General features: G+C 39.5%; 1 long non-coding RNA gene and 1 pseudogene across 1 annotated transcript in view; both read right to left on the bottom strand.

Moving 5' to 3' along the window:
• LOC133770279 (uncharacterized) overlaps positions 1-24,255 on the bottom strand; it is a 175,462-nt gene that overhangs the window by 5,250 nt on the left and 145,957 nt on the right. The window lies entirely within an intron of this gene.
• On the bottom strand, positions 9,302-9,542 carry LOC133777048 (phosphatidylinositol N-acetylglucosaminyltransferase subunit Y-like; annotated as a pseudogene).

Consider the following 24,255-nt stretch of genomic DNA (forward strand, 5'->3'; position numbering starts at 1 on the left):
TGATGATCTCTGTAAATCCTATTCTATCAATACTCTTACACCCAAGTGATGTGCAAGTTTTTCTTTAAGTATCAAATTTTGTGGCAGAGAACACAAAAGCAATTGAATGCAAATGTAAATTATCTTCAGGAATATGTATCTCTTGATAAAATGCTGTAAGAAACACATAATCCTCTTTGCATGTCACTACTGATTTCTGTTTGAGATTAATTCCTGTGCATCCATTACGAATGGCATAGTTTATTCAGGGGCATGATAAAAAATTAACAACCATTTCTCATTTCATTAGGGGAAAAGAATCAGTTAAACATTTTAGTGTGTATGATTGCAATGACTATGGAGCAAATTAATAAAATATTCTCTAGTCACGCATTGAGAAGTACATACTACCTTGTTGAGGATATATTTATCTAATGAAATAGCCAATGAAGATTAAGAACTGCTTATAATCAATAAGAAGCAATTTGGGGGTTAAGGAATAATTTGACATTAATATGCAGAAATGATAGGAAAAATAATCACAGAGTAAGATATGCTGGGGAACTAATGAAGAGAGATTGAAAGAATCAAAACTTGTCACATCACAGGCCATCCTTCTGTTAGTGATGAACCTATGTTCCAAAGGCTCATTTTGAAATAACTTGCTTAGAATTTAGATTACATATTCCCACAGAATTATGGAATCTATAGGATAGAAAGAGCTGCAGAGTAGGTAGACCACAGCCCTGGAATTTAATCACCTCTTCTTTATCTCCACCAAGTAACTAAATAATGTAATAAAAGATAAATAAGTCTGCAGGTTTTATTAAAAATTATGATTGCATCATGAAGCATTCAAAGTGTTCTAAACATGTAAGAGTATAGTATTTTCTCACTCTTTGTCTGCATCAATAGTAGGATCAGATCATGCTCCAAATTTAGGTGCTGGCTGTGCAGACACATCTCCTGTAGCTTCAAACCCCAAGCAGCAAGATTGTTTAGTCTACTCATGCGCAGGCACCAGGAATCTGAAGAAAGACATTATGGCAAGGTTGTAAGGTTCAGAATAAGAGTTAGGATTTGTGTTTCAGGGTAGGAGAGAAATGGGCAAAGACTTAGGAAAAAGGTAAGAACGAATTTGTACCTGCTACATCTCCCTCTGCCCTTTCTTGCTTGCCTTCCAACTCGTCCCTGCAAGGCCAACCTCCACTCTTATTCTCCTGATGCTGGGTGGAAGTGCTGAGTATTCTGTTCAATCAAACAATCACTCATCTTTGAATTCACCTTTTTTTTAAACTTCTAATTTTCACTCTATCTATTAGCACTCACCAGTGCCTAAGAGCCCTTGGTGCACAGTGACCATAAGTATACTTGAATTCCAAGCTCACTGAGCATGTTGAAATGTCTTAATAAGATAAGCACTTATTAAATAAAAAGTCAATGAGAGAGAAAGCACAGAGTCCCTTAGGAGGCAGAATGGATTTTTTTTTTTTTTTTTTTTTTTTTACAAGCAGAGTGGACAGCGAGAAAGGTCTTCCTTTTTTTCCATTGGTTCACCCTCCATTGGCCACTGCGGCAGGCGCACCGCACTGATCCAAAGCCAGGAGCCAGATGCTTCTCCTGGTCTCCCAGGCAAGTGCAGGGCCCAAGGACTTGGGCCATCCTCCACTGCACTCCCGGGCCACAGCAGAGAGCTGGACTGGAAGAGGAGCAACCTGGACAGAATCCGGCGCCCCCACCAGGGCTAGAACCTCGTGTGCCGGCACCGCAGGCGGAGGATTAGCCTTATGAGCCGTGGCGCCGGCCTGGAATGGATTCTTTCTCCAGTCTTCCATCTCCTTCTCACTTAAAGCCACTAGCCAATGCTGGGATGTAAAATATTGGGAAGGAAACCATGAAATGAAAAGTGGTGGCGCTGGCACCCCAGATTCTAGTCCCGGTTGGGGCACCGGATTCTGCCCCGGTTGCTCCTCTTCCAGTCCAGCTCTCTGCTGTGGCCTGGGAGGGCATGGAGGATGGCCTAAGTGCTTGGGCTGTGCACCCGCATGGGAGACCAGGAGGAAGTACCTGGCTCCTGGCTTCGGATGGGCACAGCACGCTGGCCACAGTGCATCTGCCGTAGTGGCCATTTGGGGGGTGAACCAATGGGAGGAAGACCTTTCTCTCTGTCTCTCTCTCTCTGTCTAAATCTGTCTAAAAAAAAGAAAAAAAAGAAATGAAAAGTGATAGTTACGAGGATGTCCCTGCCTTTTTCCCTCCTTTCCTTCTTTTCTGCCTCTTTGCCATTCTTAAAGACAGAGCCTCTAGTCAAAATCAAATTGATTGAAGAGGGAGAGTTTGGTATGAGGAGGTTAGAGTTTTATGACACAAGAGGTCAGAAGGGGAAAGAAGAAGGAGAACATGTAGGAGAAGAGACATTTCCAGTAGAGAAAGAGCACATTTATTCCTAGTGTGGCACAGATGGTCAATGTTCTCTCAGTAGCCATGTGCTTCTTCATGTTCCCCAAATCCATGAGTCAAAGTGCTGTCAGGTGACTAACTCTGATCAGTAGAACATGAGCAGAAACAATGTGCCAAATCCCATTTGAAAAAGGTAAGAGTGGATGTGCCTTCTCCAGCGTTACTCTTTTTCCCTGTTGCCTTGACTTTGGAGACAATTTTCCCATGTGGTGTGACTACATGATGGACGAGAAAAGTCAGACACAAACTAGACCTCATATGAGGATAATCAAGGTTGTGTGGGGTGTGTGTGTGTGTGTGTGTGTGTATTTGTGCAAAGTCATTGGAGGCCAAGGACTTATGTCTTAAGATAGCATTTCAAAATCTAACTAATACATCTTAGTTCACCCATGAGGGACAGTCATTAATGGGAAAGGAAAGGAAAGTTACTATTAATGCTTACAGGTCAAGAGCTGCCTGACTTAGATATTAGAAGAGTTTGTCCTTAGTTTTTACTTCAAAGTATGAATCCATATCCAAGCTATCATTTCCTATTTCTACCTATCACTTAGTTAGAAGATGGAACATTTTTAAAGAATTTCCTTAAGGATATTCAAAGAATAATATTCTTCCAAATACTCTGAAATCTAACCCTAAATTAAGCTATACCCACAGAGCTGTTTATTGCACTGACCATCTTGTATAATCATTTGGAACTCAGCATGAGATCATTAGATCAAGAGATGATAAAAGAGGTGGAATTCATTGCAGTACTCATTGTAGAGATATCATGGAGAATGCTGCTCATTATATTGCACAGCATCATCTTTGTAAGAGTCCTCTGAACAATTTTCCTTCTTATCTCAATATTAGCAATAGCAGTTCTTTTGTAAAAATAAAATAGTATTGGAAACCATCTCATCAGATTATTGACAAGATTAAATTAAATAATACATTTTAAAAGCTTAAAATTATACTTCAGAGTAAGCACAGAGTATATTTTGTCATTATTAGTACTTTGTAAAAAATCTTAATTGAAGGTAAATTATGTTAACGCTCAATGTTTTCTAATAGATAAAAGTCAAACCTTGAGCCTAGTCCTAGCAAGTCTATCATATGTCTATCATATCACTTTGCTGTGTGCCCAGTTCCTTCTCCTTTTTTTCCAATGCGTGTAACTTTACTCCATTTTATATATTCCTGTGAGCTGATCTAAATTCTTTCCAGAGCTACCTGGACTATAAATAAATAAAAGCAGAATAAGCCCTAAATTCTTTACTTACCTTTTATTAACATTTGAAGATGGAAAATGAAACAATGAAAAGCCTATACATATAAATAGAATTTTCTCCAGTGTGATATTCTCTTGCTTTCCTACTGTTATTAAAGATGTAAATCTTTACACGGACTGGAACACATATAAGCTCCAGCTAGGCTCAATATTCTAAGTTTCATTTTGACACCTCAGTCAAAATTTTACAAAGTGATTAAGCCTTCCAGCTAACCTCTTTTCAAAAACACTCATGCTCAGGACTGAAACCTTACCCTGCTCATGGGCCTGAGACATGCAAAGACACATTGAATGGAAACTATAATTGTAGTGGTCATTTTTTCAAACAAATCTTTGGGCAAGTACTGTGGTAATATAGTAATAAAAACAATATTTACAATATGAAATTGGTTGAAAAATCTGTATTGCATGGTGATCACAGCTAAAAGACTAAAAACATTATTGACCCTAATTTCAAAGTGTCATCTATAATTGCAGTTCAGTAAGTGTTAGATAGCTTTGTTTCCTGGCATTGTGCTAGGTTCCAGGGACCCAGACACATATAGAGAAATTAAATCCATAAAATATATTTTTAAAAATAAAATAAAAATGTATATATTTGTGTAATGAAACGATAAAATTTTTAAAACACAATTTTAAATGTTTATCTATATAGAATATAAGAAAACAAGATGAATAAGGATGGAGCTAGACTCCTCCATAACACACTTCATCATTGTGTATTTTTGAACCATATAAGTATATAGCCTATTAAAAAGTAATGAAAAATTGTTTAACAGATAGATGTAAGAAAGCACTGTGCCATGGTGTGCATATTCAACAGAGAAAAAAGAAGTGAGGAGTAATGTCAGTTGGCATGCCCAAGCAGGACAGGAACAATGAGCAGGATTTCAAAAGATGACCAACAATTACAATGGATGGGAAAACCCCATGAAGAGAACCACAAGATGAAAGAAGCACTGTGTTAAAACAGGCAGTACATCTAGGGAGAAAAGGAGTCTGATCTAGTTAAATGTGCTGGAGGTATCAGAGAGCTAAGGCATGAGAAATATAGGCAGAAAGCAGCTTAAGGGGTCCTTGGAAGCTCTCCTAAGGAAATTGGACTTTATGCTTCGAATAGTGCTTATGCCTTAAATTGATCACTCTAACAGTGGCTGATATCAGAGGAGATCGTGGTATTAGCTTCCCGTGGCTGCCAGAGCAAATTACCATAAATTTGGTGGCTTAAAACAACAGAAATTTATTCCCTCAGTCAGGAAGCCAAAAAACAGAGTCAAGAAATCTAAAACCAGTGTGTTGGCAGGGCTGCGCTCTCCTTGGGGGCTCTGAGAGGGAAATGCCAGTTTCTGATTGCTGCTGGTTTCCTTGTCTCATGGCCATATCACACCAAACCCTACCATCATCTTCAAATCTTTTTACCTATGTGGCTGGTGTCTTTCCTTCTATTATAGGGACACTTATCATGGGTTTTAAGGTGCACTCGGGTAATTCTAGACAATTTCCTCTTAAGATTCTTAATTTTATCTGCCAAGACTCTTTCCAAAGTGGTCACATTCACAGGATCCAAGGATACGCATTTGGACATACCTATTGAGGTAGACAGCCATGGTCAATGAGAAAGAAAGGGGTCTATCTAGAGCATGTTTGAAATTGACTAGGAGATGTCCACTAAGTTTTTAATTTTTCTTATTAAAAACTTGCTGGGGCAAAAATCCTATGAACCACTTACACTTTCTAGAAATCCACTCCACATCTTCCTTTCCATAATTTAACCTACCACTCATATATTCATATCATCACCTCCATGTGCATTGTGTGCTGTAAGGACAATTCCAGGCCTCTGGATCTGGAATAGCAGACATCCTCAGGGAGATACTGTCTCTGCAAAGGACGCTTGGCTAGGAGCAGATAGAGGATTCTACAAAGGATCCTTTCAGGCAAAATGTCTGAGTGACATAGCACCAGAATTTTTGGAGGGGTCTTTGTAGCACCAGAGCCTTTTTTTCAGGGAACCTAGATATGGGAATTTCTGGAGTAAGAGATAGCACAGTAAAATAGAATTCAGAAGACAAAGAGAGATCACAACTTTCAGCTTCACGTTGGAGTCAAGAGGGGTTTTTCCATTTGAAGGCAAAAGAACAGCAGTCAAAGCTGTAATCCCTTTCCCTGCAAAAATATTGCTTTCTGCCAGCTTTTGATCAACAATTAAGCAGGAAAGAGCAATACCACAGATCACTCTGGATCTTCTTGCATCCTCATCCAAATTTTTATTATTGACCCTTTATCCAACTAACCAATGTCCTCCACCCCAGGTGATACCTTCCTTTTTAGTCAGTTAGAAATTGCTCACTTTCTAACAGTTAAAGCCCTGCCTCTGTAAGTCCTGTTTAAAAGAACTTCTGATAAAAGAATAGCCTGTATATGCCCTCTCCACCATGGCGTCTACTAGCCGTTTGAACTGTTAGCTATTGTATGAAGGGGAAAAGAAATGTTGAATTATTTATCATTTTAATTCATTTAAATTCAAGGATCCAAATGTAGCCAGAGACTCCTATACTGGACAACACAAATCTCGACACACAGGTCTTGGTCCGTATACCTTTTTGAACAGACTCAAGTTCTTTTTTGTTTAATTTTATTTAAGAAACACAAGCTTCATGCATTTCATATATACAAATTTAGGAAACAGCAATTCTCCCCACCCTATCTTCCCTCCTGCCCGCACTCCCACCATTGTTCCTCTTCCCACTCCTATTCCCATTCTTATTTTTTACAAAGATCTGTTTTCAGTTATCTTAGAACTCATAACACTAACTCTACACTAAGTAAAGAGTTCAACAAATACTAGGAAGAAAAAAAAACCCAAACAAAAACACTGTTCCTCTACAGTCAAGTTCTTTCCCAGTTGGTATTAACTCTAATCTTGTCATTCTTAACACCCTGCACTCAGGGAATGATGTAGCAAGTTTATTGAGTTTATGGTTATTGGTTATATTTTTTTCTCTCTAATACTGGTTGCAGATGTTATGAAACAAGGCCTACAAATGCTGTCTATCTCATTTCAAAGACATGCTCTTAACTATGGGATCCCAAGGTGGTCACTACCCAATTAGAAATATTTACAATAAATTTGTCCTTTTTGTGTTCCTGGCCTCTCTTTCTAGACAAATTAATAAAGACTTCTTTGGCTCCTGGGTTTAATTTTTATTATATGGTTGAAATATGTACATTTACATGCAACATCATTATAAGTATGAAATTACAAATGTTTCTTAGATAGTCCTCAAGTTCCTAGCTGTCAACTTCTGGGTGGAGTGAAGTTGATAATTCACTGAAGGAGTGTGCATACGATATGTATATCCTCCCAAGGAGCTCTCACAGATGCCACCAAGAATAACAACATGAAAATAATTGTTTCAATGAATGGCTTTCTCATTTATCCCCTAAGCATTAAAAGAAAGTTTCAGCTTCTAGTAAGTAGACCAGGCTGTCACTAAGACTTTCACTGAATGAGCTTGGGTCCTCCTTACCTATGGGAGGACATTTCACATGTGGACAACTTGCCCATCCCTTTTTCACAATGCAGAGGAGAACATTCAATTCTGTGAGTCACTGAAGAGACAGGGATTTGGGGACACTGAGACTACTGGTTGGGAGAGCTCACATACAACTGATGATCAGATTACATGATGGTAAGTCTCACAGGACAGGTAACATAAGAACAGACAAGATCATATCAACAACAACAAAAATCTATAAATAATAAGGATGGGCAAAATCAACTCTCTAAAGCAGAGAAAACAGTTACAAAACTATGTGGCAATTTTAGATATCATCAGTGTTTGCATAAGTTGATTTTCCTGACATATTTTTGTTGTTATTTTCTCCATCTTCTTAGATAAAATTCTGTTTGTGACACCAACAGCAATTAGAGAGAAAATGATTAGATAGAGTACTTCTCAGTGGTTAACAACAGGCTGTAGTTATTCATTTCCATAAGGAGGCCTCACTTAGCTATTAGAATTTTGAGACCTGCTTGAGCGGATTGATGCCTGGTTTTACACTGAAAATAGATAGTAGGTGATGGAACAAGGATATAAGCCTCAGCCATTTTAGGTTCCCTGTTACCCCTTCCTTCTTTCAAGAGATCAGTTCCATCTCATGCCCTATATTGTTCTCCACCTGACACCCTGCATTCTTCCCCAGATTTGGAAGCCAGCAGGCCAAAATCTGAAGACCTGGTATGGAGAAGCTCATTTCCACCCACTGCACCCCCATCCCCATCCCTAACCCACCTAAGATTTAAAAGGGCACAGCCTGCTTGTGTCTTGGCCTCTGCCACGTTTGGTCTGTGAGCATGATAGCAGTTGGTCAGCCTCTATGGGTTTATTTTCTCTGAATAAATATGGCCTGGCTGTGAGTTTGTATTCTGCCTCCTCTCTGTTCCATGCCTCTTTTCCCAACACTTTGGTGCCCTGTATAATGAGGAACCAATCTGTTCCTCTTTTTCTAAAAATAGGTACCTATTTTTAAAACATAAACTGTCGAATTATTGAATGGCCTTTAAATCTACCAAAATATTTTGTTCAAGAACTACATATCCAATATTTGTTAACAACTTAAAGTTTATTTTAGAACAGAATCCCATAGACAGGTGTTGTGGCTCAGTGAGCAGGACACTGGCAGCCTATATCAGAGTGCCAGTTCCAGCACCAGCAACTGCCCTTCTAATACAACTCCCTGCTACTGCGCTTGGAAAGTAGCAAATGATAGCTCAAGTACTGGGGTTGCTGTCACCCATATGGGAGCTCCAGATGGCTTTTCAGGCTCCTGGCTACAGCCTGGCCCCGTGCTGGGTGCTGGGTTTTGGATTTCGTGGACATTTGGAAAGCAAACCAGTGGATGGAAGATCTCTCTCTCTCTCTCAATCTCTCTCTTTCTCTCTCTCCCTCACTCCCCCCTCCCTTTCTTCCTCCCTCCCTGTCTCTCTCTCTCCTCTTTCAAATACATACATAAATAAATCTTTAAAAAGTAAAATAAAAGAGAATCTTTTCATGGGAAAGTAGCACCTTATTTTATTAGTTGTAGTATAACCATTTGATACCAAAGAAATGAAGGTAATTTTACAAACTCAGAATTTTGTTAAGTACATGAAATTTCCATTTTATTGTACAGTTTCATATCACTCTAGTTCGAATACATTTCTCTATAACTACACCAACAAATGTCCTTTGTGATTATTTCAGTCATCCCTACCATGTGAATTTACCAACAGCTCAACAAAGAAAATTACAAATGGCTAACATTTAGATGAATAGGATAAGTCGTCATCAGATGATGACTGGGCAGGAGGCAATCTCCAACAAAACACTTGTTAAAAGGGTCCTTCTGACACAGCAGCTGTGTCATAGCCTTCAAAATTCATGGGCTATCAGAACTAGAGAACAGAAAAAGAAGTTTCTGCAGCCTCAGCCTCTCATGGGCCCAATCCTGGGAAGTGAGGCCAAGCACATTCCCTGCAAAACAAATAGAAATGGGTCTCCGAAGCATTTCCACCCCGCTGAACATTCAAAGAGGGATGTCCAAGATATATCATGAAACTAATACACCATCTTGGCTCTGATGGCCGTAGGTATGTCTGGAGAGTTTAATACCCATCCAAGTCCAAAGGTGGAAGAACATATGGTCATCTTCAGAAGGAGACTGTAGCAGCAGAGGCTGGTGGTGCTGGTGCAGCCCTGTGGCAAGTCTTCTTCCACTGAAGCCTAGTAGAGAAGGCCTACTAGAGAAATCAGTGGAATGTGGACAGGAAGCTAGGAAGAGACAGAAACATCCCCCACTTACTACCTGCCATGTTCTTTTAAAAGGGATGTGGTATTAGGAACCTTTAGCTGTTGTGGTTTTTAAAAATTATGATCTAGTCTTGCTCTATTTCTTCTTGCTTCTTACTTTGATGGGTTATCTTTGCTGCCTGTGGAATAATTAAGAATCCCCTCAATGATTGGATAGGCGATTCCCAACTCTTCAGTCATCAATTCATTTGTTGACGTTTCATAGCTGAGCAGCTTCCTGATCAGGGGGCACACCAGGAAATCCAGCAGCTTGGGGTCCAAGGTGTTAGGTGGCTGCCCCTAGCCTTCCCGTTTTGATCTGCAGAGTGCTGCACGACCTTATCATGTGCACGCATCCATGGGCGACCTGAGACTCCTGAAGCACTGAGGAGAACCTGCGGCGAGCTCTGCTACGCATGGCCAGGCTATGGGTGACCGCACCTTGTGCACTCTCCGCCAGACCCGCAGCGTCCAAAATAGAATCTTATACTTTTAAGAGACATTAGCCACTCTTGCAAGGAAGAGTTGGAGCCCAGGGATCAGGTTGAGTGATTCTAACCTTGTCTATGCTAAGTGAACTTAACAAAATATATTTAGGTTTTTTGTATCTTAGTTTCCTCAACTGTAAAATGAGAAAATTCATTTTGTTACAATATTACAATATTGCCAAGATTAAATGTGTTCAATGTTGTAAGCACTTAAAACACTACCTGTCATATAAGTGCTTAGTATTAGGTTTCCATCATCACACTTGTCATCATCATCTTCATTTTATAGATGTAGACAGCAACATCCAGGTAAATAATGTGATTTGTCTAAAAGCAAAGGTAGGAAACCCTTTTTGTGACAAGGGCCATTTGGATATACCTATCATTTGTGAGCTGTACAAAATTATCAACTTAAAAATTAGTATGCCATGGATTTATTGAATGTTGAGTCCCACTTGTTGTTGCCTTGGCAGGGACAGACCACGTGATTTCTGGGACCAGACATTTCCCATCCCTGGGCAACTAGCATGAAGCACACAGAAGAACCTACATTTCTTAATAATGAGTTCTGATGCACAAAATCCTATCAAGGAACTTAAGTTATGCATGAAGCATCCAGAGAGGAGCAGACCGTGACATTCCATAGTTAGAGGTCTCAAGGCAAGGTCACATAGGCCAAAGCACCTACCAAAACAAGTCATTTCAGTAAAATATTAAAATGCACATATCTCCTCATCTGCTTCTATCTTGAAAACTTATACATAAGGAATAATTTGTCATCCCACAATAAAATACATAAATAATAATGTCTAAATCATCAAAAAACACTGTTCTGTGGAAGGAGCAAAGCAGTTCCTTTCAAGTGCCTTTCTCAGTGTTCACAAACTAGCTCATGGCAGAACAGTACTCCAATCCTAACTGTGACGCCCAGAGATAGAGAGACCTCCTGTCTGCTGGTTCACTCCCCAGATGGCCCCAATGGTTGGAGCTGTGCTAATCCGAAGCCAGAAGCCAAAAGCTGCCTCTGTGTCTCCCACATAGGTGCGGGGGCCCAAGGACTTGGGCCATCTTCCACTGCTTTCCCAGGCCACAGCAGAGAGCTGGATCAGAAGAGGAGCAGCCAGAACCCGAACCGGCACCCATATGGGATGCTGTCTTTGCAGGCATCGGCTTTACCTGCTATGCCACAGCACCAGCCCCAGAACATTTACTCTTAATGTTAATTTTATTTGCAAAGCAGAGAGAGAGAGAGAGAGAGAGAATCTTCCATCTGCTCTTTCTCTTCCCAAATGTTCATAATATCCAGGGCTAAGCCAGGCTGAAGCCAGGAGCCAAGAACTCCCACCTGGGTGGCAGAGACCGAAGTGCTTGAGCCATTTTCTACTGGCTTTCAGTGTGCACATTAGAACGAAGCTGGATCAGAAACCATATAGGGGCTGGCGCTGTAGCTCAGTGGGTTAAAGCCCCAGCCTGCAGTCCCGGCATCCCATATGGGCACCAGTTCATGTCCTGGCTGCTCAACTTCCCATCCAGCTCCCTGCTAATGTGCCCGGGAAAGCAGTGGAGGACTGCCCAAATACGTCGACTCAGCTCTGGCTGTTGCAGCCATTTGGGGAGTGAACCAGTGGATGGAAGACCTCTCTCTCTCTCTCTCTCTCCTTCTCTCTGTCTCTGTCTCTATCTCTCTGTAACATTGTCTTCCAAATAAATAAAATAAATCCTAAAAAAAAAAAAAGCCATATAGCTGGGACTCAAACCAGACACTCTGATACAAGATGAGGGTGTCCCAAGCAGGGTATTTAACCATTTAACCATTGTGCCAAGTAGCCAACATTCTACAAAACTTTTTCTTGAAAGATTTATTTTATTTATTTGAATGGGAGAATGACAGAGAGAGGGAGGAGTAAAGAGATCTTCCATCCACTGCTTCACTCCCCAAATGGCTGCAACAACCAGGGCTGGTCCAGGCTGAAACCAGGAATCAGGAACTCCTTCCAGGTCTCCCACATGGGTGGAGGGGCCAAGCACTTGGGCCACTTTATGCTACTTTCCCAGGTACATTAGCACTGAGCTGGACTGGAAGTGAGACGGCCAGGACTTGAACTGGTACTCTGACATGAGATGACTGCAATCACAGGTGGCAGCTTAACCCACTGTGCCACGAAACCAGCTTCCCAACAAAACATTCTGATGTCACATCTCCTGCAGATCCCTGTGTGCATTCAGGAAAAAAAAAATAGCCCTTGTATGGACAACTTTTATAATCCAAATTTTCACATAGCATGAAAAAGAAGGAAAAGCGCATCTATTCCTGTGTTCTGCAGGAACCATACTTTGTTTCCACCTAAAGTGCTTTCAACATAATGCCTCTTTATATTAGAAGTTGAAAGTATAAAGACTACCTTGACTTTACAAGCTACATGAAAATATATATACTTAAGTTCAAAATGACTTCTCTTTCATTCCCATGTAGTGTTTGAAAATCATGTTGATGCATTTTGTAAGGAATCACACTGGTTCAAAGTAGAGTGACAAAAATACATTGACCATAAAAATCTCATTTTTTAAAAAGTTTTTAGCTTTAACTATGCATCAACAGGATAGGAGCTATTATTTTCTCCACATTGGCCTTAAATACCATGCAAAGCATTTGAAGATCACTGTTCCTGAAAGGTAGACTTGGTGTTTGTCGTACTGTCTCTGTCTCATAAAACTTTTGCAAGAACCAATTATTTCTGCCTAGCATTTCTCCCCCTGTCACTCTATGGAACACCGTGTAGTACTGACCTATTTGGAGTAATGGTTTGAATGAGAAAGATCAATTTTTTCATGGTTGTAATTTTTTTTTCTTGGCCTTATTCTTTCCTGAATATTAGAATTCAGAGTCTACAACTGGCTTGGAACTCTCATCCCTACCAAATTGCTTCATGATAACTTATTGCTTTCTACATGGCATCAGACATACATATACAAGAGGACACACATATATATATATATATATATACAACATGGTAATTGCTCTACTTTAAATGTAGCCCTTTATCTCTTCTCCACATGCCACCAGAGAACCTAGTTTTCAGATGAAACTCACTTTTCTTGTGCCCACTGACTGAGCGCAATCTCTCTGTCCCACTGGTCACAGAATAGCTTAAACAAACATGGCTCTTATCATACACAAGAACTGAAGGGCCACAGAGTAAACCAAGTAAAGTATCAACTCAAGAGGATAACAGAAGGGATGAGCAGTTAGCCTGGCAGTTAATATGCTCATGTCCCACATGAGAGTGCCTGGGCTCAATTTTTTTCCCAACTTCACCTTCTTTCTGATGCAAAGCGTGGGGGGCAGTGGTGATAGCTCAGGTGATGGTGTTCCTGTGACCTAGATGGGAGACATGCTTTGAGTTTCTGGCTTCTGGCTTGGGCTTTGACCATGGCCCAGTCCTGACCAGTGTAGAGGTGGCATTTGGGAGGTGAACCAGCCAAAGGTGATTTTTCTCTGTCTCTCTGTATCTCTCTCATAGACGAATACATATGTTTTATTAAGAAAAACAGAAGATAAGAGAAATAAAGTATAATAAACCTTCAATAAATGGTTGCTGGTGAACAGATTGATATTGTAATTTACCCAGGACAACTTTTAAGGAATTTTTTTAAGGAATTATTTATAATAAATTCCGACTGGTAGAATTTAAGCTATTATGTGAGACAGTAAGAGGTTTTGTTTTCATGTTTTTGTTTATGTCCATTAAGTTGCATCATATTTTTGATCATTTAACTTTGCTTAAGCACTAGTTTTATTTTCTATTTGTCTATATGTAACAATTAAAAATTAAATTAAATGAGGTAGATGCTCAGATATAATCCCTGATTTAGTATTGATTTGTAAAATGCTGAAATAAAGCTCCTTTGGGTGGATTTTTAAAGTAAAGTATTCAACTTTACTGCTTCATTGATCTCTATTATGAATGGAAACAAGAAGCAATACTCACTTTGTAATTACTTACAAGTTCAACAGAATGACTAACTGCCACGTGGTTTATTAAAGGCAACTTGATTTCTCCCAAAGCCCTGGTTTTCCATACCGTTATCATATGGGGGAGGAGTAAATGCGATTAAAAATTTAAAGAAAGAACTGATTTTTTGGGAGGCTGGCGCTGTGGCTCACTTGGTTAATCCTCTACCTATGGCGCCGGCATCCCATATGGGCACCGGGTTCTAGTCCCAGTTGCTCCTCTTCCAGTCCAGCTCTCTGCTGTGGCCTGGAAGGGCAGTGGAGGATGGCCCAGGTGCTTGGGCCCCTGCACCCGCATGGGAGACCAGGAAAAAGCACCTGGCTCCTGGCTTCGGATTGACGCAGTGCCAGCCGTAGTGGCCATTTGGGAGTGAACCAACAGAAGGAAGACTTTTCTCTCTGTCTCTCTCTCTCTCACTGTCTATAACTCTACCTGTCAAAAAAAATAACTGATTTTTAAAAAGCCAAAAATAGGATCTTTGGGCACAGATAATTTTTTGCAAATATGCTCAGGAGGACTATAAAATAAATATATGAGGACGGAAATGCATATATATGCACACATAATGAGGTTAACATATGCATGCCCATAAACAACACTATTTTTTGTGCTTTTAGAAAATATCAACTGTAGTGAAAATCAGCACAACTCTATGTTCACAACTTTATGTTCACTTAATAATTTACCAAGACTCATGAGATTTTATGTATCTGATTACTGTGAAGTAAAGTAGAATATTATACTTATTTCTAAGCACACTTAATAAAGGATATAATATTACTATTAGACATTTGGAATCATCATTCATGCCCTTCTTGCCTTTATTGAATGAGGCAAGTGAAATATCACCTTTCCCTGAAGCATAGATGACAACTCTGAAATTTGAGCAAGAATGGTAGCACAAAGGAAGTTCAGGGATGACAACACTCATTAGAAAATGGATTCAACATTGCAGACGAATGTGGGCACCTAAGCCTGTCAATTAAACAGCAGCCTCCTTCTGAAAAATATAACGTCATCTTCTTTGTTAGGCTCCTAGATTATCTTATGTTGATTATATGTTCATCCTTTCCTGGTCTCCCACTTATTTCCTGAAATTAATAAATGCAGGTTATTCAAATGCCTTGCAAGCTAAATCCCAATCCAAAGGGGTTTTAACAGCTGACTTAGAAAAGAAATGCTTGCACGCTTTCTACTCTTTTTTTAGGTTTCCTTAATATTCATTTCTACTTAAGGAAGGCAGAAGTAAAAAATATGAATAATCTACCACAGTGCAGAGACAATTATACATCTATCAATAAGAAGTGAGGCCAATATGTCCAGGAATGAAAATCATTCAGGGTAAGAGCAAAACAGAAGCTCTGTACACTAAATTGTGGGGATGTGTGCTATGAATCTCCTGATAAATATGCAGAGCAATGTTTCTCAGCACTTCCAAATAGCATTAATAAGTCAAGCTCTACAACAGAGGTCAAAGCAACCAAAAGAGTTAGCAAAACATGGGCTCCCTCCAGAATAAATTTCTAATAATGAATTTCTTTAGAAAATTGCCAAACTACCACTAGTTGAAACTATGGAAAAGAGATCTGGCTCCCAGATCTATCCAGAGAAATATTAAATGGACAAATCTGAACACTAGAGAATTATGGTTGATAATATTCCTATGAAAACAAAGGAGAAAGGGATAGTTTCTTGCAGATATTGTCAATAGAGAAGGCAGGGCAAAGAAACTTGAAGTGGCCTTAGATTTATTGAATGTAAGAGAGAGGAGAGGGGGTTGAGATTAAAGCCTACAAGTAAATTACTTTAATAATCCAAACTTGCAAGTCATTAAAATGATTGTAGGAAGAAGATTGTCACATATTGACTGCATTCATTACAGGAAGTATCAGTGATGGTCAAACTCTTCAAGTGTATTACAATGTATGTTTTTCAGGGAGCTTGCCCATGAGTTGTCATAACTGAGCTTCACAAAAGACTTTCAAATTGCTTCCTATGTGATGGTTCATATTGTCAATTTGACAGAGCTAAGGGATTCTCAGATAAGTGGTAAAGCATTATTTCAAGATATGTCTGTAAGGATGTTTCCAGAAGAAACTAGCATTTGAATCAGTAGAGTGGGTAAAGAATACATGAGTGGGCATCATCCACTGAGGACATGAATAGAACAGGAAAAAAAATCAATGCAAAAGTTATGCTTTTGGATTAGAAGGATCAGAATTTTTTTTTTTTTTTGGACAGGCAGAGTGGACAGTGAGAGAGATAGAGAGAAAGGTCTTCCTTTACCATTGGTTCACTCCCTAATGGCCACCGCGGCCAACGCACAGCGCCGATCTTCCGAAGCCAGGAGCCAGGTTCTTCTCCTGGTCTCCCATGCGAGTGCAGTGCCCAAGCACTTGGGCCATCCTCCACTGCACTCCTGGGCTGCAGCAGAGAGCTGGACTGGAAGAGGAGCAACCAGGACAGAATCCGGCACCCCTACCAGGACTAGAACCCAGGGTACCGGCGCCGCAGGCGGAGGATTAGCCTATTGAGCCGCAGCGCCAGCTAGAAGGATCAGAATTTTCTAATACCTGCTTTTGCACATTTTCTGCACAAGCTAGCCAAGTTAATAGCTAATTAGATTAAATTGTTCATTTGAATATCTACTTAGAACACTATATATCTTAAATTCCAAACTCTCCTTTTATATAACTCAATGTACTGTCTACCAAAATAAAATTTAAAGGCAGAGGCACAGGGAAAGACAGACAGTTCACATCTGCTGATTAATTCCCCCAAACACCCACAACAATCAATACCAGGTTGAAGCCAGGAGCCAGGAACTCAATCCAGGTCTTCCACATGGGTAGCAGGGGCTCAGCTCCTTGAACCATCTCCTATTACACATAGCAGGAATCTAGAATTGGGAGCAAGACCAGAACTGGAACCCAGGCACTCTAATAAGTGATACAGGCATCCCAAAAAGCATCTTAACTCTTAAGCCAAATGCCCCACCTAGAACTTCATTTTATTCCAAGTGTTCTATCCAATAGGGTTATGGTGAAAGATGAAATATAGCTACATTTCTGACAACCAGACTGGGGAAGCATCCTTGATTAACAAAATTACAACTATTAAATGATCTAAACTGGTGTTTCTAAAAGTATGGTTGAAAGACTACCTACGATAGAATTGGGGAGGGGTGATCAGTGGGTAAGAGATAGGGGGCCAGTTAAAATGCAGATTCCTAAATCCCACCCTCATGGTTTTGAATCTGAATTTCTAAGAGTGGGTTCCTTCTATTTTTTAACAAGCATTCTAGGCAATGTTTGTGTGCAGTACAGTATAAGAACCACTGAAGTAGAAGATTAAAGCAATGAGTATACACATAAATTTGTCACTAATACAAGATGTTCTAATATTAAACCTAGCAACAGCTGAGTGCAGATCAAGAAAAGAAACAAAAATAAAACTTCTTAGCTTTGGCAAAAAGTATAAAAATAAAGACATCAAGTCTAGTATTCCTTCAAACAAATGCCCCAGTGCCCAGTAAAAGTGGGAGACAAACACATAAATGTCTGTAGCAAATGACTTCAGGGAAGTAAGAATAGATCTGTAATGCAGAATGATCACCATGGGCTGCCAGCAGTGAAAGCAGATTGCACTCCGCGTGGCATCCCACTGTGTGAAGCAGGAGGCACTCCATCAACACCGGGCACAATTGTCAGCTGGTCAAGTGCCCTGTATTTGGAAGATTGTTTTTCTTGGTAGAGTTTTTGAGCTAGAATCCACATGAGATAAGTGAATAAATGTAAAGCAAAAAACAGTGCTGCCCTGAGAAGTAAAAATCTGAAAGCTTGAGAAATAGGGTTTCTATAGGAATTGTAGACCTAGAACACATCACTATATTATCAGTCCATTTCCCTGATCTTCAGCAACCCATAAACCATCACAGCAAGATGAAATCTAATCAAATCTAAATCCCTTCCTGGGAGGGCTTGTAAAGTCCCCTGTTAACTTCTAATGTGGGTATATCCACTTTTTTTTTTTTTTTTAAAGTGTATTTTGGCTGGCGCCGTGGCTTAACAGGCTAATCCTCTGCCTTGCGGCGCCAGCACACCGGGTTCTAGTCCCGGTTGGGGCGCCGGATTCTATCCCGGTTGCCCCTCTTCCAGGCCAGCTCCCTGCTATGGCCCAGGAAGGCAGTGGAGGATGGCCCAAGTCCTTGGGCCCTGCACCCGCATGGGAGACCAGGAGAAGCACCTGGCTCCTGGCTTCAGATCAGCGAGATGTGCTGGCTGCAGCAGCCATTGGAGGGTGAACCAACGGCAAAAAGGAAGACCTTTCTCTCTGTCTCTCTCTCACTATCCACTCTGCCCGTCAAAAAAAAAAAAAAAAAAGTGTATTTTAAAAATCAAATGATTTCACTCAGCATAATGTTTTCCAGATTCCTCCATTTTGTTGCAAATGACTGGATTTCATTTTTTTTTACTGCTGTCTAGTATTCTATAGAGTACATATCCCATAATTTCTTTGTCCAGTCTACTGTTGATGGGCATTTAGGTTGATTCCAGGTCTTAGCTATTGTGAATTGAGCAGCAATAAATATTAAGGTGCAGATGGCTTTTTTGTTTGCCAATTTCATTTCCTTTGGGTAAATTCCAAGGAGTGGAATGGCTGGGTTGTATGGTAGGGTTATATTCAGGTTTCTGAGGAATCTCCAGACTGACTTCCATAGTGGCTTAACCAGTTTGCATTCCCACCAACTGTGGGTTAGTGTCCCTTTTTCCCCCACATCCTCTCCAGCATCTGTTATTGGTAGATTTCTGAATGTGAGCCATTCTCACCGGGGTGAGGTGAAACTTCATTGTGGTTTTGATTTGCTTTTTCCTGATTGTTAGTGATCTTGAACATTTTTCCATGTGCCTGTTGGCCATTTGGATTTCCTCTTTCGAAAAATGTCTATTGAGGTCCTTGGCCCATCTCTTAAGTGGGTTGTTTCTTTTGTTGTTGTGGAGTTTCTTGATCTCTTTGTAAATTCTGGTTATTAATTCCTTATCTGTAGCATAGTTTGCAAATATTTTTTCCCATTCTGTCAGTTGCCTCCTGACTTTCCTGACTGTTTCTTTTGAAGTACAGAAACTTCTCAATTTGATGCAATCCCAAATGTTAATTTTGGCTTTGACTGCCTGCGCCTCCAGGGTCTTTTCCAGGAAGTCTTTGCCAGTACCTATATCTTGCAGGGTTTCTCCAATGTTCTCTAATAATTTGATGGTGTCGGGTCATAGATTTAGGTCTTTAATCCATGTTGAGTGGATTTATGTGTAAGGTGTAAGGTAGAGGTCTTGCTTCATGCTTCTGCACGTGGAAATCCAGTTTTCCCAGCACCATTTATTGAACAGACAGTCCTTGTTGCAGGAATTGGTTTTGGGTCCTTGATCAAATATAAGTTGGCTATAGATGTCTGGATTGATTTCTGGTGTTTCTATTCTGTCCCATTGGTCCATCCATCTGTTTCTGTACCAGTACCATGCTGTTTTGATTACAACTGCCCTGTAGTATGTCCTGAAAATTGGTAATGTGATGCCTCCAGCTTTGTTTTTTGTTGTACAAAATTGTTTTAGCTATTCAAGGTCTCCTGAGTCTCCATATGAATTTCAGCATCATTTTTTCTAGATCTGAGAAGAATGTCTTTGGTATCTTGATTGGTATCGCATTGAATCTATAAATTGCTTTTGGGAGAATGGATATTTTGATGATGTTGATTCTTCCAATGCATGAGCATGGAAGTTTTTTTCCATTTTTTGGTATCCTCTTCTATTTGTTTCTTTAAGATTTTGTAATATCTTATGTTTGGTGACAACTAACCAAGCACCAAAAAGGAAACCTGTTAAAGTGAAATGGACACTATGAGAAACGGTGACTTCATCAGCCCTTGCCCTGACTGTTGATGAACAACTTAATACATTGTCCCTCTTAGTATTTTCTTTTGTCTGTTCTACTTAATACTATTGGTTTAATTCTGTAATTAATACACAGTTATTCTTAAGTGTTGAAACTTAACTGAAAAGTGATCCCTGTTAAATATAAGAGTGGGAATAAGAGAGGGAAGAGATGTACAATTTGGGACATGCTCAAGCTGACTTGCCCCAAACGGTAGAGTAAGAAACATACCAGGGGATTCCAATTCAATTCCATCAAGGTTGCATGTACCAATGCCATCCCACTAGTCTATTTGATCAATTTCTGTTTACAATTGATCATAATGATAGGACTAAGAATCAAAGGGATCACATAAACAAGACTAGTGTCTGCTAATACTAACTGATAGAACAAAAAAGGGAGAGAACCATCCAACATGGGAAGCGGGATACACAGCAGACTCATAGAATGGCGGATGTCCTAAACAGCACTCTGGCCCCAGAATCAGCCCTTAAGGCATTTGGATCTGGCTGAAAAGCCCATGAGAGTATTTCAGGCATGGAAAGCCAAGACACTCTGGCAAAAAAAAAAAAATGACCTAAATGAAAGATCTCTGTGAGTGAGATCCCAGTGGAAAGAACAGGTCATCAAAGAAGGAGGTACCTTTCTCTGAAGGGAGGAGAGAACTTCTACCTTGACTATGACCTTGTCCAAATATGATAAGAGTTGGTGAGCTCAAAAGGCTTTCATAGCTATGGCAACTCATGACAAGAGTGATTACTGATGCCATAAACAAGAGTGTCAATTTGTTAAGTCAACAACAGGAGTCACTGTGCACTTACTCCTCATGTAGGAGCTCTGTCCTTAATGTGCTGTACATTGTGATTTAATGCTGTAACTAGTACTCAAACAGTATTTTTCACTTTGTGTTGCTATGTGGGTGCAAACTGTTGAAATCTTTACTTAATATATACTAAATTGATCTTCTGTATATAAAGAGAATTGAAAATGAATCTTGATGTGAAAGGAAGGGGAGAGGGAGTGGGAAAGGGGAGGGTTTTGGGTGGGAGGGAAGTTATGGGGGGAAAGCCATTGTAATCCATAAGCTGTACTTTGGAAATGTATATTCATTAAATAAAAGTTAAAAATAAATCAAATGATGCAAACTTTTAATTTTGGGGCTATTTTGTACAGTGGTTTTATTATTTTTTAAAGTTTATTTATTTTTATTTTATGTGAAAAAGAGGGAGAGGGTGAGATCTCCCATCCACTTGTTCACTTCCCAGATACCCACAAAAGTCAGGATTAGGCCAGGCTCAAGCCAGGGACCAAGAACTCCATCAGGCTCATATGAATAGCAGAGACCCAAGCACTTGGGCTATTACCTGCTGCCTCTCAGGGTGTGCATTACCAGGAAGTTGGATTGGAAATGGTCATGGGACTGGATCTCAAACAATCTGGTAAAAGGGACAGTTTAACCTGTTTCACCACAATGCGCTCACCTTATGTAGTTGTTTAAAAAAGTGATCACAATTGTGCTTTTTAAATATTATTGCATCTAGAATACTCAATTTTATACACAACTGTTTGTGAATGTGTCTATTGAGCTAAGAGAGGCAAGTCTGTGGTTCTTTTCCAAAAGAAATGTTATCTTATAATTTTCAAAATACATCAGGCACAGTAACACATACATATTATATATGAATATATAATACACATAATGTATGTGCATATATGGTTGTTTAATTAATAAACTAGCTAAGTTTGTGTTTAGGGACTGTAGCATAAAAAGCAATGATCTGGAATGGAAAGTAATAGCTTGATTTATGGACCTTCCACTTACTAATTTCAACCTCCATGTGCACATCCCCTAAGAGCCCTGGGGCTGGTTTGTCCCTCTACCATGTGGGCATGCTGGTCTCTCCTCACGGCAGCCTCAGTGACATGTATAGCAGGGTCTCAGGATTAATGCAACAAATTTAAGCCACAGTACAGAACTTCTCTCACTAGAATCCAAGCAAGTGAGAAAAAGCATTACAACAACAAATGAAAAGAAAAAGAATTAACTAGGGATGTACATTTTTTTAAAAAATTGAGATAACATTTTTCATGTATATTACAATCAAAAGCTTAATGACTCTACTAAATAAAGAGTTCAACAACAAAAAAAAAGTGAAAAAGACAATCGTCCATCAGGAAAACAGGCAATGGCTACACAAAATAATCAAATGAAAAGATGTTCAGTGTCACTCATAAAGTGTGTTTTGAAATAACCACAAAATCATTAGTAGTACAGTAGTATGTAATCCTATCAATTTGTTTGACAAATACTTAAAACAAAGTTTGACAAGACATTGTATTTTCAGCTAAACTGATATACCTGATTTCTTTAATTTTAGCTCCCACATATAAGGGAGAACACAGTAATTGTCTTTCAGGATGCACATCTTTTAAAAATAATAGGAGAGTTACAGGGCACAGGGCATCCTGTAGTGGAAGGATAGACACAGCACACTACATGTCTAACCACTCCCCTCCCACTAGACACTACTGAATCTCAGAAAGATTGTCATTGAGTTTACAAAGTCCTGAAATTCTTCTTACCCCCAAACCTGACCAGAAGCAGAATGAATAGCAGTCCTATCTTTTCCCCTCTTTTAATAGAAGAGTAACAGAGTGGCTCATGGAATGAGGAGGGCTTTGTGGACAAAAAACACAATGTTAGTAACTGTTGGAAATGAAAGCTCCAGAGCTGTCTCCCGTACTGAAGAACAGGCTAAAACGCAGTTCTCTTTCCGCATCCCTGTGTAAATAAGATATGCCTCCAAGCTAGGGGTATTTAATACATATGTTAATCAAAATGACATGCCTCTTGGCTAGAGGTACTGAACAAGTATGTTAACTAAAATGGTAACACCTGCTGGCTTGTGGTAGTGAACCTGTATGTTTACTGAAATGATAAGCTTCCTAGCTAGGCGTATTGAACATGTATGTTAACCAAAATCTCGAAGGCATGGAAGATTCTGTGTATCCAAAAGGAGAGCTCTCCAGGTGACCTTTCTTATCCTTTACTTTCCTCTTGGTCTTCAAACTGGAGCTTGGATCAGGTTTGGGTAGTCATCAACTCCACAACAAATCAAGATGCCAGAACAGAACTGCTAAAGCATATGTGAGATGAAGGGAAATAGCATGGCAACCATGCAAACATGTGGCAATGACAAGGGCAGAAATAGTACAAACAGCAGAATATCAAAGAGATAAAGCCAAACCCAGAAGGAAAAACTACTCTATATTATGCTACAAGACAACCATATTATTAAATAGATACAGTAAAATGATAAAAAGATAGAATCAGATGAAAAGAGAGGTTGTATAGCTAAAGAAATAAACTGGGGCATGAATTGACATGATTTATGCACTGAAAAATATTAGAATTAGGAAGACCTGTATAGACATGGCTAAGTAGCAAATTATCGACATATGGGAAGTTTCAAATAAAGACAGTGACTACAGATAAAAATGACGACATTTAGAGAGGAACTAGATTACACGGAGAACAAAGATAATCCATCCCAAGAAACACTGGCACCCCTAAGACAGCGAATCCAACAAATGGAACTGAAAAAATATACACATATATTATATATATAAAGTTACAATACATGGAAAAATACATCCTAAATTCAAAGAAAACTGCTACGCAGGAAGGAAAGATTGCATCAAATGTGACAGAGGACCCTCCACACTGAGACCCATCTACTAACCATCAAACATCAAGAATAAAAGATTTCACGGGCATCCAGGTAAGTGATGCAAATCACCAAGAAAGAAAAAGTCATGCTGACTTCAGATGTATCCACCAGACTGATGAATGCCACATGATATTGGAATGGCATCTATTAAGTTCAAAGGAAAAGAAAATGCTCTCCTAAGAGAATAATCTCCAGCCAAGACATTTTTTTCACATACAAAAGCATCAGGCATAAAATAAATAAGGGAATAAAAGCATCCACAAGCTCATTAACAGCAGTATAAATCTGAACATTTAATTGGTTTGGCCCATCTTAAAAATTGAGAGTGAAAAAGCCATAGTAGAGAAGTGGTATTAAGCATTAAATCTATTGTACTGGTTTTATCAACTTTCCTGTATGTTAGAAAGTGTTTATTTTAAAAAATTAGAAAAGAAAAAAATATCAAATGAGTAAAAATCCATGGATCATATGTGTTGTAAGTACCATGTTTTGCAAAGATGGTTGAGTCATAGGATCGTATTGTTCATATTACTAGGGGTGTCTAATCCTACTGCCTTA

Source organism: Lepus europaeus, chromosome 2 (assembly GCF_033115175.1).
Source record: "Lepus europaeus isolate LE1 chromosome 2, mLepTim1.pri, whole genome shotgun sequence".
Taxonomy (NCBI): domain Eukaryota; kingdom Metazoa; phylum Chordata; class Mammalia; order Lagomorpha; family Leporidae; genus Lepus; species Lepus europaeus.